The sequence below is a fragment of the Stegodyphus dumicola genome, chromosome 2, assembly GCF_044657685.1.
Source record: "Stegodyphus dumicola isolate Sdum_Otavi_A_Nest chromosome 2, ASM4465768v1".
Taxonomy (NCBI): domain Eukaryota; kingdom Metazoa; phylum Arthropoda; class Arachnida; order Araneae; family Eresidae; genus Stegodyphus; species Stegodyphus dumicola.
Window position 1 is genome coordinate 91,856,028 of NC_140769.1, and position 19,184 is coordinate 91,875,211.

Below are 19,184 nucleotides of genomic sequence, written 5' to 3' on the forward strand. Positions count from 1 at the left end.
ACATTAGCCACGATGACATTAAGCGACGTCTGCTGTATTTTGATATAGAAACATTTGCTTTTATTACTAAAACTGACCTACCAAATTAACAAAATTTAAAATACATTCAGTTTATAATGCATCAAGCTGATGATTATGAATGATTTTATTGTATCAGTAATAGTTCTAAAGCTACATATTACATGCCTTAGTACAGAACTATTTTGATATCTCAATAATACAGGCAGTGCCTACAACATGCTATCGCTCTAACACAGTTCGAAATTCTTTGTGAATTCCTTTATAACACAGCATTCCTATAATATTGTTTTGTCCTTACAAGGTTTGATCAAGGATCAGGAAATTGCTATTACTAAGTACCATAGTACATCTGCCGATCCTCGATTTCATAGCATATCAAAATGCAATATAATTCAGAGAAATCAGATTAGGATAAAATTAAAAGGACTTAACCCTTTGCGGCACAGTGTGTCCGTTCTGGACACACCTAAAAATTTCCTTCTGTACGCACAGAAAAATTGAATGAAAAAGGATTTATAGGTTACTCTGAACCTTCTTTATTTATAGTAGATGGCAGCTCAACACAAACCAGTCCATATATTTTAGCCATGTTTAGTTTATTAAGACCCTCATTTTTCAAAGAAATCTAGATTTTTTAGAGTATAAAAGGAATCGTTTAAAAAGAAATTTCTATGTTATTTTTTCGCTGTATGCTAATCTCCTTATTCTATATTAGTTTTAAATTTTTATCTTTAAATCTTGCCTAAAATCAAACGGGGAACACTAGATATACCCAGAACGGGCTCACCGATAATCTAGAACAACTGAGAGTCTGTACTCTTTGTTTCTCCGCATCTCATCGGTCAGTTCATTGACAACAATGCTCGTTTCAGCACTCTTTTCGAAGCTATATTTAATCAGTGTGCCACTGTGGGCACACCAACAGAATTAAAACGATAAGTGCTATCTTCACAAAATTTTACTTGTGTGCTCCCTTAGGCCTAATTAGATTGCCTACTTTTTCTTTTAAATCAAAATTCCGATTTTAAAAGGTAGCGTGCCGGAAAGGGTTAAAAGAAAGTAACACTTGAATAACCTTTGGTAAGAATTTCTTGAAGAAGAATACATTGATGAGACCTAAGAATGTTAGAAGCGGAATCTGAGATAAGCTAGATTAATTCATTGGACAATAGTACTACCTCCTACAAAGCATGAAGAAAGATCTAAATGTAGTTCAAAAACTGGCTTTATATTTTAAAAATGAAACTAAAAAAAGAACAAAATTCAAAACATAATCTCATACGTGCTCAGCTCTGTGCAATAAAATCTGTAAAGATCTCTCAGTTGAAAGGGAACAACCGAAAACAGATTTATTTTCCTCAGAAAGCAAAGCAGAGAACTTACGATGCTATTGAAGAAAGCTCGAAAGATAAAAATATCTTACCTAAATGAAAACGACTTCGTTTAGTGGCAAATAGTAATCAAGACGAAAAAATATTTATGTCATATAAATAAGCAGCGGTTTATATGGACTAATTAAGGAAAATATTGAATTTATGCAATACTTAATAAACTTTTTTCTGTTATGATGAAATAAGTAAAAATTAATTAATATAGTTTATATGAAAAATAAAATAAAAACAGTATGGGTTATTTAAGTTTTTGGAGTCTATCCTTTTTACTAATTTATTGGTTCAACACTAATTCGCATAATGTTGCATATTTAGAAACTTAAAGACTTCGTTATTTCAGTGTTATCTATATAACTAATTTTTGTAAATTACATTTAATTTAACATTCAAGCGATCAATTTTATGAAATTTGAGCATTTATTACAATTAAAAAAAGATGTGACTATCCCCTACATGCATATATTGTAATGTATTTCTTAGATTTTAAATTAATTATGTCACAGTATGACTTTTAGGTAGTTTGGAACCCAAGAATTTCTTATAAAACTGTACACAATAACAGAAAGTTATTCTTCGACTTCTGCTTGAGGTGATATTCTTTCCTCCATAATCAAATGTATGTGAAATTTAAAGTAGATTTTAGTCAATAAAGAGTACAGGAAAAAAAATACATTGTAAGGATTAATTAATTGTTAATTTTGTTAACAGTTAAATTTTGAGTTAATCCTTTCCTATCGCTTCTTAATTTCAACTTACCACTTCCGGCCAGAAAGTAGTTTTAGTATCATGTTTGAATGCAAAGTGAGGAAGAGCGGTATTTAACCGCGAAGTTCTACTGTCTTAGTCAGAGAGAAGCAGAGATTCTGGTTAGCATGCGTCCGCCTTTTTAGCCTTCTCTCTCTCTCTTAAGCTATTATTACGCTCGGCCGTACTTTAGGCCCTTGATAGCTTCGCAGTCAGTTAGCATTAAGGGGCCAACTCCGTTAGAATCTTGATAGCTTCGACTATATACCTCTTTAGTTAAGATTAGTTTAGTTCTTAGTCTCTTAAGTTCAAGCCCGAGAATCGGCTTTATTGTACAGCTCCAAGACGGAATTCTGATAAACTTTAGTTGGAATAATAAAGGGTTATTTCACCCTTCTCACTTGTTGTTTTCTACCCCCACGAACTCAAACAATTATTCGTTTACCAGTTCTTAAGATTCTTCACATTCAACTGTAACTTAGAAGTACGCATTATAGAATCTTTACAACATTTAACGTTTCATCAAATTTCTTAGAAAATCTTAATTTGCAACTTTTTACATTATCTTAGATTTCCTATTTTTACCATCACCTTATGTTACTCTGTTGCCATATAAGTCATATTCGTGATCTGGCAAATTGTCTCGGCTGCATACATGTCTGATTTATATTCCAAACCGTAACAACACGTCGCTTATCAGGGCAAAACAAAGTGAGCGAGTTGAAGGTAATATGATATAAAATCTAAATTATATTTTTAACATATTTTAGTGAATGTGTAGTTTTATATAAATATGCAATGATTTATACAAGCGAATGGTTTTATAAATGTCAGTTTTACAATGGGTACGCATATTTAAAATTTTTGTTCATCCAACAGCATGCGATCAAAAATTAGTAAGAGTGATGTTCTCTTCTGACTATAAAAGCTGGATAAACAATTGAGACCTTGTGAATCATTAGAAGCTGGGTAACTAAATAAATGACTGGAATCTTTTAAAAAAAGTGGAATTCTAATTATTTATCCCCAAGTTATCCCCATCGTTTACGTGGAATTTTCATAAATAGATAGAGCTATATAGGGCACTGAGAATGTTTAATAATATAGAGCATGTGCAAGTAATGGGAGCTTGTAATGCCACTTAAAATCGGTGTAAAAGAGAAAAAGAAAGGAGACATTTTCCCACACGAGAATCATATTTCCTCTCGTTTGTTTGACTAAAAACGTTAAGTATACTTTGAATAAGGAGATAGGTTTTGTCATGTATCTGGCAGCGGTGAGCCAATCAGCTGCCTGGCAGAGCCCAGCAAGTGAGAGAGAGGGCAGTTGCATGTTAGCCTCAGAGGAGGCAGGTTGTAGGTTAATTATGTTGTAGGAGCGAGGTTGTAGGTTAATTATGTTGTAGGACCGAGTTTGCCTTTATTCTTTAAATGTTATTTTTTTTTCATTATTCTTTGAAAGTTAATTTTTAATAAATGTTGGTGTCGTTTTCCTTATGATGCCTTATTAATCCGCAAGGTCATTACAGCACGCTCTCTTTCGAGAACCAGAGCTAACGAAGCCGACTGAATTTTGGAGAAAAGGTGAGAAATTTTTGTTGTAACTTTAAGGAAAATTTCTTCTAAATATGTTTAAAGGAGTAGTTAAAAGTGATTTGATTTCGGTGTTGAAGGAACTAGGTGAAGAAACCGATTCTAGTTTAAAAGTTTTAGAATTAAAAGATAAGCTTTTAAGTTCCAAAGAATATTTGAAAGATAAAGATTTTGTTATTGAATTTCTTAATACTACGGTTGAAGAAAGGAAAAAGTCAGAAGAAATTGTGAAATTGCGTTTAATGCAAATCGAAAGTAGCAACGAATCTAGTAATAACGTAGAAAATACACTTTCATTAGATAAGCTTTTGAAAGCTGTACAGGCATTATCGATTTCTGTACCTAAAAAGGGTGAAGCATGGAACTTATTTTTTGATTCCATAGAAAGGGCTTTTAAGCATAAGAACGTACCAAATGAGTTTAAGTCTGAAATTTTACTTAAACTGATAGGTGATAAATCTTCTAATATTCTAGTATATATTAAAGATGATGATTTGAAAGATTATGAAAAAATTAAATCTTTAATTCTTAAGGAATATGAACCATCGCCAATTATATGTTTAGAAAATTTTCGCCAAGCTCAAAGGTTGACGGGGGAAACTCATTTGCAGTTCGCCTCTCGTTTAAGATCATGTTGGATCCATTATTGTAAAAGTAGAAACGTCAATGATTTTGAGTCTTTAATTAACTTAATAATTTCTGATAAACTTTTTCAAACATTGGATAGTGATTTAGCGTGCCATGTTGCAGTTCGACAAGGTGAAAGTTGGCTACGTCCAGAAGAACTAGCGAAGGAATGCGACACTTATTTCATCGCAAAAGGTAAATCTTTTGATGACATAAGAGGTGAAAAGAGCGCTAATGTTCGTGATTCATACAACAAAAACTCTAAATATATTCCACCAGCGCTAAGAAAAGATTTAGTGGTAAATGAACAGAAACATTCGTTTAAACCGCGAGAATGTTATGTGTGTAGTAGCAGTTTACATTTGGCTAAGGATTGCCCGAACAGGCGAAATGAATTTGAGAGGTCCAATAAACAGAACGATAATTTCCCGGTCAAACCGAAAGTTAACACTTCAACTAAACCGAAGGACAATGCGGTTGTTACAAATGTAAATTCTAAACATTTACAAAAACCCGAGTGTTCCGACGGAAAACTTAATTTTTATTCCTTGGAAAAGATTACTATTTACATTGCAGGGAAGCAAGTAGAAGCTATAAAAGATTCAGGTACGGAAATACCAATTTTGAACACTACATTAATTCCTGATTTAAAAATAGAAAGTAAGGGTAAAATCATTTTAAGTTCCGCATTTGGCGACGTCATAGAGGCAACGTTAGCAACTATTCCCATTTATTACAAAAAACCAAACAGTTGTCTATATTCGCGCGTAGAAGCTCTTTTCGCGTTGACAGATAAGCTAAATGTTCAATGTTTAATTACACCAGATGTATGGGATCGCATATTTGAAGACGAGAATGAATCAATGGTCTACCCCGAGACGAAACCGGAAACTCATAAACAAAAACACCCTAAGGTTGGCGCCGTTGAACTGTCAAATGTAAATCTTTTTTATAGCTCAGTTGCGAATCAGAATGATGAAAGACTAAACAGTTATTCGGAATCGAATAAATTTAAGGTCGATCAGAGAAACTGCCAAACGTTAATAAATTCTTTTAAGGACGCAGAAGTAGGGAAGAATAATTTCTTTTTACAGGACGAATTATTATTTCATAAAGAAAAAATTTGTGGGGAAAACATACAACAGTTAGTTTTGCCCGAGAATTATCGAAATAAAGTCCTTCAATTAGCTCATGATTCCATATTCGGAAATCATTTAGGTATGAGGAAAACTAAAGAAAGAATTAAACTTTCATTTTATTGGCCGAACATATCCAAAGATGTAGAAAATTATTGTAGAACATGCGAAAGATGTCAATTAAAAAGTCCTGAAAGACAATCGGATAAAATTCCGATTACTCCTATTGTTCGCGCGCCATATCCCTTTCATACAGTAAATATAGATATTATTGGTGAAATTTCACCTCCTTCAGGAAGGAAACATAAATATTGTTTGTGTTTGATAGATAATCATTCAAAATGGCCAGAAGTCATACCTTTAAAAAGTCTTCCTGCTAAAGCTACTTGTGAGGCTCTTTTAGATATTTTTATGAGAACCGGTATTCCAGAAATAATTTGTAGTGATCAAGGCACTAAGTTTACCTCACAATTAACTCAAGAATTCGAAAAAAGGTTAGGAACTCATCCTCGTTTTTCGACACCTGGTTACCCAGCATCAAACGGCTCAGTGGAAAAATGGAATCGGGTATTTAAACAAATGTTACATCATGTAATTCGCACAGATCCTGTTAATTGGGACAAGCACATACCTTATTTACTTTTTGCGTATCGTGAAGTTCCAAATTGCACTACCGGTGTATCTCCATTTATGCTTATGTACGTTCGTGAAGCTAGAGGTCCCTTAGCTGTGTTAAAATCATCATGGTCTGGTGAAATACCATTACCTCTTAATCTGAGTAATTCAGCAGTTGATTATCTACAAGAATTAAAGATAAATTTAGAGAAAGCATCTGAGCTCGCTTCTTTATCTGCCGCGGAAAAACAAGAAGCTTATGCATATTATTTTAACCGTCGCAAAAGTTTGAAAGAATTTAAAAATGGTGATCTAGTATATTTACTTATACCAGACTCTAGCAACAAATTATATGCTAGGTGGACAGGTCCAGGTGAAATTGCTGAAAGAGTAAATCCTCATTCTTACAAAGTTAAATTACCCGATGGGAGTGTGAGGCATGTTCATGTGAACAAAATAAGAAAATTTTATGTTCGAGCACAAACTGTGGGAGTGATATTTGAAGATGATTCTGAGTTTGGGGAAATTCATACCACTCCAAATAAAGGAGATTGCGCAGTAACTAGAAGGAACATCGAGGTGGATATTAGTCATTTAGAGGATAGCAAACAAAAGGAATTACACGAGCTCTTACTCAAGCACATCGCGTTGTTTTCTGGGGAGATCCAAATAGCCAGCGTTGGTGAACATAGAATTCGGTTGTTACCTGGAGCTGAAAGAAAAAAGCCATATATCTATAAGATCCCAGAATCTTTGAAACCTGAAGTAGATAAACAGATCGAGGAATTGGAGAGCTTGGGTCTTATTGAGCCAAGTGAAGCTGAAATAGCATACCCGGTCGTATGTGTTGCCAAGAAAGTATGAGGTTATGTATTGATTTCAGGTTGTTGAATCGAGTAACCAAACCTGTTGATTTTCCAATGGAGAATGTGACTGATCTAATCAATAAAATTGGACACGCGAATGTTATCACCTGTTTAGATGTCTTGAAAGGTTACTGGGAAATACCTTTAGAAGAAGAAAGTCGTGATTTAACATCATTCAAGACACATCGTTCCCAATATCGTTGGAAAGTGATGCCTTTTGGATTAAAAAATGCAGCTTCTACTTTTCAGCGAGTGATGAATGATGCCTTAAGAAAACATAGTGATTTTTGCAAAGCATATATTGATGATATTGCTATCTTTTCACCAGATTGGAATTCGCATCTCAAACATTTAGATGCTGTGCTAACTACATTAAGTGATCTCAGGTTTACGGTGAACGTGAAGAAATGTGGTTTTGCACGTTCAAAGATAAAGTATTTAGGACATATAATAGGAGCTGGAAGACATCAACCTGATCCTGAAAAATTACAAGCCATTGAAATTATAAAAGTCCTAAAACCAAGACTGCTTTGAAGAGTGCATTAGGCTTATTCAACTATTATCGTGATTACATAAAGAATTATGCAGAAATAGCTCGCCCATTGACGGAGCTTGCGAAAAAGAAAATTCCTGAGAGAATTCCATGGACTGATGTTGAGGAATCAGCATTTCAAGAACTAAAACGTCGACTGTGTGAAGCACCAAAACTGTACACTCCAGAACCAGAAAAACCTTACACCATACAGTGTGATGCTAGTTCATATGGTGTTGGTGCTTGCTTGTCACAACGAGACAGCAAAGGCAGTTTGCATCCTATCAGCTTTGCCAGTCAAAAACTTTCGAAAACTCAGCAGAACTGGTCAACTATTGAACGCGAGGCTTATGCCGTTGTGTGGTCATTAAAAAAGTTCGAGTGTTGGGTGTTTGGATCGAATATCGAGCTGATCACAGACCATAATCAATTATTATATTTGTATAAGTCGGCACTGCATTCAGCCAAATTACAGAGGTGGGCAATGGCACTTCAGCGCTATAATATTCATATTTCTCATTGTCCTGGTGCACAATTAAAAAATGCAGATGGTTTTTCAAGACTAGTGGGTGAATGAAATAGGTGTGAACTAAGTATGAACTAATATGTTTTAAAACTTTGCATTAGTTACTTTCTTTTGTTCCGGAATTGTACGAGAGCTACTTTCCATCTGTTTTGAAAATCAAATTACTGGTTTCCATTTAATATTGCATTATAATAGTGTGTTTTGAAATAGTATTACATATATGTTTTATTACAGAACTCCGGTATTGTATCAAGCCATCTATTCATCTGTTGTGAGATGAATGTTTATTGCATTTATTTCAAAGTATGTTATTATGTCATGTATACATGTTCCTATATTTTGAATTAATTTGGTATGCGGAGTATACAATTTAAGTTTGTATTTGCTGGTTCAGTTTTCAGATTCTGCTTCGCTTTGGCGTAGCACAATCTTACCGGGGGGTGTCATGTATCTGGCAGCGGTGAGCCAATCAGCTGCCTGGCAGAGCCCAGCAAGTGAGAGAGAGGACAGTTGCATGTTAGCCTCAGAGGAGGCAGGTTGTAGGTTAATTATGTTGTAGGACCGAGTTTGCCTTTATTCTTTAAATGTTATTTTTTTTTTTTCATTATTCTTTGAAAGTTAATTTTTAATAAATGTTGGTGTCGTTTTCCTTATGGTGCCTTATTAATCCGCAAGGTCATTACAGGTTTCCTAATTTGATCACAGGGGAATAGTAACATACTTTGAACAGCAGTTTTAACGTTTGAGTTATAACGTTAAAACTACTGTTCACGTTGGTCGAAATCTAACCGCTGTCACATGACTATGAAGCACATGAGTCAAAAAGAAATGCCAAGAGCTACGTGTAGATTTGCAACTACCTCAACCTCGATGCAGCTATATTGCTCAAGAGAATGGATATTTTGTGGGAATGTCCCATTCAGTCCTTGCCTTACGGTGATACTACTGCATACATGGCGAGACTCCGTCTTGAGGGTTACCGCTATTTTACTCAGCTGCCATTGCATTGCCTGCCTTTAACAGCACAGCGCAAACGTCCTCGACTGTATTGCTGCATTAAACAACGCACACAGAATGAATTCTATAATATCATCTTCTCAGATGTATTCCACTTCTGTATGCAACATCATGATGGACTTAAGCGGGTGATGCGCCTCCTGCCCATTGGGAGTTATAATATGAGGGGTGATGGGATACGAATCCTGCTCGCGTCTGGTAAGCATAGCTGGCGATCTGTAAAATCAGCATTATGTATTAAACGTATTAAAGCCTGTGGTTATCCTTTATCTCCAGAAACACCATGAAACCGAATTCCAGCAGTACAATGCACGACCAGACGTCGCACTCAACGTCTGACGCTTGATCGACACATAAGATAGAACAAGGAGAAGTAACTGGAATAACCGTACATTGCTATTCGATAAGCAGGTATTGTCCACGATACTACCATTTTAGAAAAAATAATAGTATACAAACGCATAACACAATTGTCTGATAACTGATCGTTTAAAAAAAAAGTCTTTCTTCGACATACTTATCTGTGTATCGACAAGAATCAGATCTTTCATTGAGTGAACATGTCTGATCTCTGGAATCACACGCAATAGCAGAAGTAAAGACTACTAGCGTCTAAAATTAGTGAAATCTCTTTAACGAATTACAGCTGCCTGGATTGCAACATCCCCAAAGTCTCTTCGATTCCACCCAAAGTCTCTTCGATTATATGCTTCACTATATGGCAGCATCATTGTCGCTAGTGATAGCCACATTTGATGGTGATTACGGCATATTTTGTTTGTCGAACATACATGTAATTTTAATAAGTTTATCTTAGTGTTATAAAGAATCTGTAAAATAAGGTTAGTTGCGTTATCTTTTGTAACGCAATTAACCTTATTTTACAGATCTAAGGTTAGTTGCTTTACCTTGCAATTTTAATGGCCAGCAATGTACAAGAAGGCAATGCATATTTTCAAAAGCCTAATAAATTAATTTTAAGAAAGTATAAGGCATGTAGCTTGGTCTATAATTTTCAGCAAGTACATAGCCAAACATTTAATGAAAAATATTTGAGTGCTGTATGTAGGTCTATAAATCTTTGTTTACACGATGAGTCATTAATTAGTCTTGATAAATATTTTTCAAAATAGAGTAAATAAACATCGTGAACCAATCACGTAACTGTGTCATAAGTTTTATATTAAAGACATAATTTTATCATGAAATATAAGAACTAAAATTTAAAATTATGTATTATATTGATAATTTTTTATTAATTTATATTACTAAAAAAACTAATAATAAATTTAATTTATTTCACGAATTTACATAAATGAAACTTATTACATCTTTTTAATTTATTGAAATAGAAATTTGGTGTGTGTAGAATCAAATAAAAATTAATTTCTTTAATTCTGCAGGGAAAAGGTTGTTATTTTGTTTTCGAAAGTTAAAAATACTCTCTTATGTATATTATTTTTGTTGAAATAAAATGGAATAAAAAGTAAAAAATAAAATTATCTACTTTACACACAGTAAAAAATATATGTAACTTACAGAAGTCCCTTTCCAAATATTAGAATTATTTTAGCATCTGAATGTATTTATGGTAGTCCGGATGGGGCTTTGTGGTAGTATTTATACTCCACTAGAATTTTAATTCCAAAGAATAAATTAAGTCATAGTAAGGAGACAGTTTAAGTGGGGATTAAATATTAATTCTAAGTTATTCTAAGTTAAACACACAATTCTAAGTTAAACACGTAATATATTTATAACTTCGAATCAACAGTAGTACAAAAGAAACATTTTTCAATACTCCCAGTAACACTGCAAATGTTCTTAAAAACCAGCAGTTCGATATATTAGAGCCTAAATGTATTTTAAATTGTGACAGGTAAGTACAGGGTGATCTTTTTTAAAGTGACAGTGTTTGGAGCGTCCTGTGGCGCGATCTAATAGCCTAAATGGCACCAAATTTGGTATTTAGCCTAATCAAAACATGGGACATCAAGACATACAATCGTACAGTTAAATTATTAATGTTTGTTTACTACATTAACTTCCCCCGGTGAATAATTAGACCACATTCAATGTGAGCATCGTTCTCAGAAATAACACCGTGCATTCTGTGCACAGTGTTTTCCACAGCCATATGTAACATATCACGAGAAATATTCCGCAGTGTCTTTGTTATGTTGTCCTTTAGAATAAACAAATTTGATACTCCACCAACATAAACTTGAGATTTCAAATAACACCAGAGCCAAAAATCGCATGACGTGAGGTCAGGGAGCTGCGGATGCATTACATTGCTTCATGTAATACAGCTTCACCAGTAACGCACATTTCGGTAACGTGAGAGGCATGTCCACTGGAGCTTGTTTACTTCATCTGAGATTATTTGTCGGAGCTGTCTACTACTTGCTTTTATAAAGCCCCTATTACTGGTGCTGTCATCGCACAACATTTGCATTTTTCTTTGATACCCGTGTTTTATGCTAACTCTCGTTATTGTAAGCTACAGCAACTCCACAAAATAGCTTAGCGGCGATTTTTGGAAATATATTTTTTTTTCACGGAATCCTTTTTCCCATGTCTTGATTAGTCTAAATACCAAGTTTGGTTCCATTTCGCTTATTAGATCGCGCTACAGGGCGCTCCAAACGCTGTCACTTTAAAAAGATCACCCTGTATATTGTTAAAACCAAAATAAAGACTTAAATTATCAAGAACTAGATTTATATATTTTGAAATCGCTGTTTTTTTAAAAATTACTAACTGCTATAATTTCAAAGAAAAGTTAAAGGTTTAATGTTTTGCCAAAGGCTATCTGAAAAGAAAAAAAAAAGTTTAAAGAGTTTAGCTTTTTCATATACACTGGTGAAATAAATTAAGAGAATTTTCATATTTAATTTGCAATGTCCATAACAGAACATTTCACCGCCACCGCCATAATTGTTGGATATTGGAGGGTAGGTAGCGGGTCTCTGGCTCTCTTCATATGAAAGTACAACAAGAAATGGTGTTTAGGCTAGAACGGTCGCCCATTGCTCTGTACTTCAATCACTATGCTACCTGCACCATGCTAATCGGACTCTCCTGTCCGCAGACGTGAGCGAGACGCAAACAGCCGTTCTTCTAGAAAACAAACCTTTCTCATTCAGTCTTTTGGAAACAGTCACCCTTATTACACGGCTTCTTGTGGCTGCATACAGGTCCCGAGAGAGCTGAGAAGCTGTAGCCCCTCTGTTACGCCTTGCTAAAATGGACATTTAAGGAGCTTGTCTGGTCGTCGTGGCTCTTGGACGACCTTGTCCAGACTTTTTCTCGATGGATCTAGTATCCTGGAACTGTTTTCATAGGTTACATACGACACTGGGCGTTAAATTAAACTCTCTGCATATCTGGACTTGCGATTGGCCTTCCTCTATCCTCTCCACAATTCGCCACCTCATTCCATAATCTAAACGTTGATTGCTGCAAGATAATACCAAGAAATTCGCCGAGGTGTGCTAGCGAACGCAATTCGTCGTACCCTCCACGCCCTTATAAAGCCTATTTTTCTGCTGGCTCCGCTTACACACACGTGTACGCTTACCTATTTGCCGTACAAGATTTGCATTTTTATTTAGAAGCAGTGGTGTTTCCTTCAGTTCAGTTCTTTTCATGCAATTCGATAAAATATGCAAATTCTCTTAATTTATTTCACCAGTGTCGAATGCTTCTAATTAACGTAACCAAACTCAGAGCCTACTAACTACAGCCTATTCTAGTAGACGTATTGTGTTGAAACTTGGTATATACGTTATATGGCTTATGGGGAAATGAAAACTACTATAAAAATACATTTAAAATTTCGATCACTAGATTGCGTTTTCCATGCAATTATGCAAATCAAAAATTCTTCCAAAGCCAGTTGTGAAAACAATAAAACTATATATCTATCCTTTGATCTACAACACGAAAGGTTCTGCAATCAATTTTAAAGTGACATCCATATGATGCAAAAGCTGCATCCTCAAGCATCAACGGTATTGATTTTGCTTTCCGATTTTTGGAGAGAATAACCGTTGACATTGCAGGGCTTTGAACACGAAGCATATTTTGCCGTGCACAAAGCAATGAAAACCCATAACTGCCGCTTATCTGTTGTTGTAAACCCCAGTGTTGCGCACGGAGACCCTTTACATTCTGATTACGATAATGTAGAGTGCGGTTTTTATGTTGACTTTATTCTTGGTCCCTTTTTCTTTGAGGAGAGTAGTCTTCAACGCCTTAAATGGTGCACCGTCACGAGTGCTGCGAATTTCTGCAGCAACAAGTTATTATTATTTTGCAAGAAGAAGTGAGTATGTTTACAAACTACTATTCCCATGCAAGATGGTGCGATGCCTATATTGGTCAATAAGTGAAGACACTGCTTTGCGCTCACTTTGGAGATGATCAGGTTTTTCAGAGAAGTTTTTCGAATGCCTGGCCTCTATGTGACTTCTGATTATGAGGATTTTGTAAGATCGTGTCTATGGACTCTGCCTTAATAGCAAGCATAACATACCATACTGTCGCAGTTCCTAAAGAAGCGTTTCGCGCTACTGTTTAATATGCTTTGAACATTTGATAGCGCAGATAGAACAGCTGCTGTGATTATGGTTCAGTTTGCGTTTCTACACAATTTTATTTGTGTTTCTTGTTCTTTATTTGCTGCCTTTTTACATGGTGGCCGAAAATTGAATAATTTTTTTTATTGCAGTTTCCCTCCCCCTAAAGGTCCATATAACGTATACACTAAATTTCAACGAAATATATCAACTAAAACGAGCCCTAAATAGGTCAGAGTAGAATCAGTTCAATTATGATGAACCTGTATATTTCTTCTAATATTATGCATACATGCATGTACGTATATTCACCTTAACAACGTAAAATTTCAGGATGCCTTCATAGAGGTCAGTTTTTGGAATAATCTATCATTTCCTCGCTATATACAGCGATGATATAAATATACATATTTTTAAATTTTCGAAATCTTCGAAAACTAGTGCTAAGATAAGACAGCTTTGGAAAACACAAATGGGATCATAGATGTTCAAATTTGGCAATTAAAATGATGACCAAAAAACTGCATTCATTTCGTAAAATGCTAGGCGGTAATTAATACTGGGTAAAGATAAGAGATTTACTTTTGTCTTAATGTACCAAATTATTTTTCAGAAGCTGCTTTGTTACACTCTTTTAGAGCATATAATTAACTATCAGGCCTCCAGGCAAGAACTCTCCAAGAATTATTCACTGGCAATTAAAGAATATACTAGAATAACCTTTACTCGAGATTTCTGAAACTGGTTCGAAGCGAATTTTCTCTTACCTACGCAAATAATAATCGTTGTTTTGTCTCTTCGATATAAATAATACACCAGTTTTCGTGACCAGCTGCAATCTGTTTAAAAGAATCACGAATTGTTGCCTGTCAACTAAATGAAATTTTGGAATTTCCCTTTAGGTCAATGTATGTAACTTAAAATGAGACCCATTATCTCTTTTTCAAAACGATTTTCTACAAAAACATTTACTACGTATTTTCTGTAATGTTAAGATCACTGTTATTTTTCGAAGCAAAAGTAATATTTTTTTCTAAGAGATGACAGATATTCTTAAAGGTACCATCCGTTTACTTTCATCTTCATCATCTCTAATTGCCTCCAAGAAAGCATACGTACCAACGAAAAACTTTAAATCGTGTTGATGTTTGATCTCTGTAAACATGTAATCAGTCAAATTTCTCTCTTACAGATTTACCATCTTTAAGGCAATGCTTCTGGATGTTAAATCTTTGAATTCGTAACACTAAATCGGATACATAAAATCTACTAAAACTTCAATTGAAATTTATCTCCGTGAGTAGATACTTTGAAAAGAATAAGTAGAGATACGCTAATCACCATTTTGTCCCTAGTTAATGTTCTAATTATCATCAATTAAAACACGAATCGGGGACAGTGGCAGTAAATAGTCCCACGTGTTAGATCCAAAGTCGCAGTAAACACAGTGAGATCAGTGTGGAGGCTCAGAGAGATTTCTGCTCAAGCCAAGATGGTCTGATATTCACTAGTATCAAAATTAACATACTGAAAGTTTTCACCTTAGAATACAAAGAGCAGTGGCATAAAATGTGTTACTTCTAGCTTCTCTAAGCTGCAGCAGTGACGTGAATTAACGGTGGGAGCAAGAGTAGAACTTTAGAATTGTTACAGTTCTTGTCATGTAACTGATTCCGTGGCGTAATCTCAATTTTTTTTATTATTATTATATCCAATTTGTGTTACAGAAATAAATAACTTGTTGATCAAAGCAGCTGTCTTTTTCCATAAGTGTTCGAAATCAATCCTTTTAAGAGAAATAAATGCTTATAAGAGAAGATATTTCGAAGCTGAATTTTAAACAAAAATGTGGCTTCTTCCGTAGGTGCTCTATTCTAGAACATTGCTCGAACTGAATCTTGTTCCTTCTGCTGCCCATTACACGATATGACTCACAGTATAAATATGTTGATTCATCTATTACTGAGTTCCATTGCTGTCTGTTCCTTGTTCAACGTAGTGGATTTGCGTTGTGTGAACGACAGTGGGAAATGCATACAAAAGGTCCTCTTGCAAAAAAAAAAAAAAAAAAAAAAAAAAAAGTATTGTACATGGAACCTTCTCACTGATGAAGCAGATATTCATCTGTTTGTTGCTGTAAAAATGCTTAATGTAATTCAGCATCAAATTTGCACGCAATTTCTGTTTTTTTTTTATCTTTTGGCCTAAATAGCTAGAATGGGATTCTCAGACAGGGCTGTCATTGGAAAAAGGCATTGCAAAGTCTTGCTAACGTAATTGGAGGACGACGATAGAATTCATTGTTGAAGTAACTGGAGGAAGACAACTTCATTTCGTGAAACTGAAGACTAGCTAAGGACTGATTCCACCCTCCGTTGATCGCACTATGGCTGACATTCAGCTTGTCGTTTCAGACTGTGGCAGGCTCTTTCCACTCAGCGAAATATTCGCCATTTTTGTGAATCAAGTTAATGAATTCTCAGAAAATATATCAGATACAAAATTTCAGTATCTACTAAGCCTTTTTTTTTTCGAAATCAAAGCACAAGTACACAAGAATAATAAGGGATTTTCTATGTTAAAATTATGTACTCATTTTGTAAATTAATGTTAACTGCAATTTCCAGTCATGTAAATATTTTGTTAAGCTTTACAGAAATTATTATTAATTAGATTTTTTAACTAGATTTTGTATTTTAATCTTTTTAAAGATAAATACGCAAAGCTCTTAGTGCCTTAACTTTCGTAGGGGAAAACATATTTGTAACATATAATGAGCACAATACATTGATGTTCGCTTAATACTGCATTGAAATTAATTCATTAAAAAACTGTTTTAATAAAAGCATTTATTTATATTTGGTATAAAAATATGTTAATTATATATCTGTACAACATCACAATGTCGAAAATTCACAAGAAATTATATATCTGCAAAATTATACATAGGATCTTGCACTTTAACCTCACAAGTCAGTTTTCAAAGTAAATAATTGTAAATTTATACATTCATTGTCACAACCGTATCGTATTTCAGAATTCATATGGATAAAAAATTTAGAATGACCATTCTAAAGTAATTACACATATGAATACTTCATTTTCGTATATTTTACAAATTCATGTACAAAAAATAACAAATGAGCAACATATATACACATTTTGATCTCAAATTATCACAGTATTTCATATTTTCTATGTAAATGTCAAATGATTCAATATATAACAAAATAACATATTTACATGAAACTACCTGTATATGTAAATTTATAGAACTAGAGAAACATGAATTTAATTTAATGATTTTGAATTGAGAAATCTCCGAGATGTTTCATATTGACAGAAAAACAAATTTATCCTTCATCCTTATCAGACGTAGTGAAGTATTTGTTTCATACAAAGGAAATCTATAAAGCATTAATAACGTTTCGGAATGTAAAAAATATATGTGTTAATATAGATAATTTCCACTTTCCAGAAAGCTCACGACAGACAAATAGGAAGAAACATAAAATACCTTTCTAAAATTTTTTATCCCTTTAAGCTTTGTATTAATGAATTTTAAATGTAATTAAACATGAATGAAGCCAAAAAAATGCATTCAGGAAAATTTTAAAAAATCTATCATCTTCCTAATTTCAGCATAACATTTAATTATCTATCTCTATTTGTTAATATGATAACGTAAATTAAGAACAAATAAAATAATCTACTTTGTCTTTAAACATGTCATCATACTTCCCCTTACTCATTCAGAAAACACAATGAATTATTTTGTTTTGAATCAGTTATCAACTAATCATTATCATGGAGTTATGACTTAAACAAATGGGACACACATTCTTGGTAAGTAGATCGTTTCATTTGAAGATTCTATACAAAAAGATGCAGTTTTCGTTCCTTCTAATGACCACAGAAGATGATGGATTGAAGACATGCAAGAAATTCCCGACATCCTGTAAAAAAAAAAAAAAAAATCATATTAATTACATTGCTGAGTACATGATCGTCAGAGTATGTATTAATCGGAATCATCATTTCTAGAATTTTCGTTAAAAAAAAGAAACCGTTGGTTACATCACAGGCATATTCATCGGTAGCCAAATTTATGGAAAAGAAATTAAAACAAAATAGAAGGATTTGCAGCCAGCTATAAGTAAAAAATATGAATACGCAACTTCGGTTTGATGCATATTTTATCGTGACTGGATTTACTAGCAGTTACAAAGTCTTTCAAAATTTATTTAAAAATTCCAAAAATGATTCTGAAGGAAATCATTGCTGGATTCCTAAGCATAGCTAAGATGACAAAAGAGAAATGTATTACAAAGTAAAATAAAGGACCTACGACGAACATAACTTTTAGCTTCGAAATCTATATGCCACGTAATTATGACTAGAGTTTATACAGCACTTAAAAAGTAAGACAATTTTCTTTCAAAAACATAATAAAAGTTTATTAATTAGAAATTTTTGAACGAATTATAATACTATAAAGACGGCAAATCTGTAAGCAAAAAGAACTATATTTTGGAAAAGGAACATTATAAAATTACTGCTAATGCTAAATTGAAAGTTTATAGTCCAGTTTGATTAAAGTGGAAATGAAGGATAAATAAAAGTTTTTGCCTTCCTTCCAGCCGAACTAGACAGAGGAAATACAATAAACTAGCCGCTACGCGCCAGCCTTCGTCTGGCTTTTAAATGTACCTTAAAAATGCCCAAAGGGAACACCATACATTAAATTTAAAAACTGCTCAAAATTTTACTCTGTGGAACAACTTTATCCACAAAAAAAGAAAAAAAGCAGAAATCTCAATAAAAATGCCTCACATATAAAAAAAATTACAATGAAATAAGCAATAGCCCTTAATACAAATATTAATTATCCTAATAAATAAATTAATCAACTTCCCGCTGATATCAGGAACAATGGCTGCGTACCATTGTTGCTGATATAATCACTGCTTAAATTGCTCCGGTACTTCTCAATTTTTAAGATAAATTACAATTCTAGCCGGAGCGCATCGGAGATAAATAAGATGAGCTCCGGTACTTCTTTTTATAAAACTAAACCACAATTTAAAGGGAAAATAATTTATAATTCCTAACGTTTTAGTTTAACAATAAGCAGACCTCGCAATACTCTATTTCTCTAGAAATACGAACTCATGAGAGCATGACACGTTCAAGTAAAGTCCCCTCACTCACATGTGGAAACCTTTCCCTTTACGAAGGGCAATAAATTTGGAGGAGTTTGTTTATGAACGCTTAAATTTCTCGCCATGCCATCGTATCTAGTGTATTGTTATCGATGGTTAGTTATCCTCGCAGGAAGGAAAATTTGTGTTCTTAAATCTGCGTTAAGTGACAGCGAGTACAATAAGAGAGAAATACTGAGATAAACTGCTCAAGCGCGTCCTATACATCCTCTTCCCACAGTATCCTCTAATGTGGAGGAAAGCGTAAACAGCAACTTTACATTCATCCTTATGAGTCAGATTCAGTACTCATTTCACCCCTGACACACATTT

General features: G+C 34.0%; 1 protein-coding gene across 4 annotated transcripts in view; it reads right to left on the bottom strand.

Moving 5' to 3' along the window:
* Positions 1 to 16,479: 16,479 nt before the first annotated feature.
* The window catches only part of LOC118202146 (diacylglycerol lipase-beta-like), a 189,706-nt gene continuing 187,001 nt past the window's right edge, over positions 16,480 to 19,184 (bottom strand). For all 4 annotated transcript variants that reach the window (XM_085810900.1, XM_085810898.1, XM_085810899.1 and 1 more), the window contains exon 14: positions 16,480 to 17,606. The gene's annotated coding sequence lies outside the window, so the exon portion shown is untranslated. The remainder of the gene's footprint in view (positions 17,607 to 19,184) is intronic.